Consider the following 2,434-nt stretch of genomic DNA (forward strand, 5'->3'; position numbering starts at 1 on the left):
CATGAGGAATGTGGCAAAAATCAAAATCCAGAGAACATTTGTGGACTGCTTAAATTTTGAATGCATTCTTCAACCACACAAAGATCCATCAACAAACAGTAGAAGACTTACTGGCTCAAGATGTTTGAGCACAAACCATGACCTATCATTGGTTGCCCACTAAGCTAAGCAGACAGAAGGGCAACCCCTAGAAAGCCAGGCTTAAAAATAAAAGCAAGAATGAAAACTAAAAACTGAGCCTAGGCATTAGCAGTCACACACCATAAAAAAGAAAGACGCCAGAGATTAGCCCAAGCTAGTTACTAAACAAACAAGAACATGGTGTCAGCCAGGTGGGGTGTGGTGGCTCACACCTGTAATTCCAGCACTTTGGGAGGCTTGCTTGAGGCTAGGAGTTCGAGACAAGCCTGGGCAATGTATCAAGACCTCATCTCTACAAAAAAAAAAATTAGTTTAAAAAAATTAGCCTGCCATGGTGGTATGTCCCTGCAGTCCTAGCTACTTGGGAGGCTGAGGTTAAAGAATCACTTGAGCCAAGTAGGTTGAGGCTGCAGTGAGCTCTGATTGTGCCACTGCACAGCAGTCTGGGCAACAGAGTGAGACCCTGTCTCTAAAAATAAATATTATTTATTTATTTATTTATTTATTTATTTATTTATTTATTTTTGAGACAAAGTCTCACTCTGTCACCCAGGCTGGAGCACAGTGGCCTGGTATCGGCTCACTGCAACTTCTGCCTCCTGAGTTTAAGTGATTGTCCTGCCTCAGCCTCCCGAGGCAGGAGATTACAGGCTTGGATTACAGGTACTGGCCACCACGCCCGGCTAATTTTTGAATTTTTAGTAGAGACAGGGTTTCACCATATTGACCAGGCTGGTCTTGAACTCCTCATCTCAAGTGATCCGCCTCCCCTTGGCCTCTCAAAGTGCTGGGATTACAGGCATGAGCCACTGCACCTCGTCTAAAAATAAATAAATTTTAACTAAAGAACACAATTTCATAACTCCCCATGGTAATGTTGGGGACAGAGATTCTGCATCCCCAGGACCCAGCACAGTGCCCAGCACAATGCAGGTCTACAGAGAAAACATTTGTTTAATAAAAATGAAATCTTAAATACTTCATCCCCGATGTCCACTCCACCAGGCAGCAGTTCAGTTAAGACTGGACCACCTCCCCTCTTCTCCAAGACCAGACATGAGACCGCCTTTTCTTCAGCATCTCTCCCTCCCACAAACACTCTTCTTTCAAATCCAGATAATTTATGGTTTTCATTTCCCTGCTTCTATTCAATTTTCCCTTAGAGTATGTCACCTCTGATTAATAATCCCTATTTGTTATCATTATTACCCATCTTACAAGATCCATTTCTCAACCATCACTTCTCATCCTCTTCCTCTTGTCCTGCTTGAGAACACTTTCCTGATTTAAAAGCCATTTATTTACAAGATTTCATTTACAATTTTCTTCAGGTAGGTCAACGGATATGCACACTCTGAGGATCTACATGTCCAGGAGTGTACATCTTTTGCCTTGACGGGCAAAGGATTTCTGGATCCTGGTTCATTTCCCTCAGTGAGCTAAAAAGTCTAGCCTGATTTCTTTTCTAAGTAACCTGTTATTTCTCTTCAGAATCTTAGCCATTTTTTTCCTTCGTCCTTATAATTCAGAAATTTCACCAGGATATTTCCAGGGGAGTTTCTTTGGTTTGTTTTTCATTAATTCTGCCCTGGGGATCAGTGGTTTTATTCAATCTAAATCAAAATTTTTCTTAGGTTAGAAAAAGTTGCTCCTGGCCGGGCGCGGTGGCTCACGCCTGTAATCCCAGCACTTTGGGAGGCCAAGGCGGGCAGATCACGAGGTCAGGAGATTGAGACCATCCACAATGAAACCCCATCTCTACTGAAAATACAAAAGAATTAGCCAGGCGTGGTGACAGGCGCCTGTAGTCCCAGCTACTCAGGAGGCTGGGGCAGAAGAATGGCATGAACCCAGGAGGCAGAGCTTGCAGTGAGCCAAGATCGCACCATTGCACTTCCGCCTGGGCAACAGAGCGAGATTCCGTCTCAAGAAAAATAAAGAAAAAAGACAAAGAAAATGTTGCTCCTAACATATGCTGAAAAATCACTTTTCTTCCATCTGTTCCTTCTTCACCTTCTGACTCTCCCACTGTTCACATGGTATCACAGGATCTAAATTTTCACTCACACTTTCCTTCCTATCATGACTCGGTTTCATCCTCCAAACAGGTCTTTGGACCTCCTCAGTTAGCACGCTCTTGTTTTCGATTGTATACTAATTTCTTTACGATTCCAGAAATCATGCTTTGTAAATGCCAGATTTTTTCTGCAGTTGTGTCTCCTTGAGCCGTCTTGTTACTCTTTTGCACAGTCTCCTCAGACTCTGGTAGCTGGCCATGTGTCCCATGGACAGG

The sequence above is a fragment of the Piliocolobus tephrosceles genome, chromosome 14, assembly GCF_002776525.5.
Source record: "Piliocolobus tephrosceles isolate RC106 chromosome 14, ASM277652v3, whole genome shotgun sequence".
Lineage (NCBI taxonomy): Eukaryota > Metazoa > Chordata > Mammalia > Primates > Cercopithecidae > Piliocolobus > Piliocolobus tephrosceles.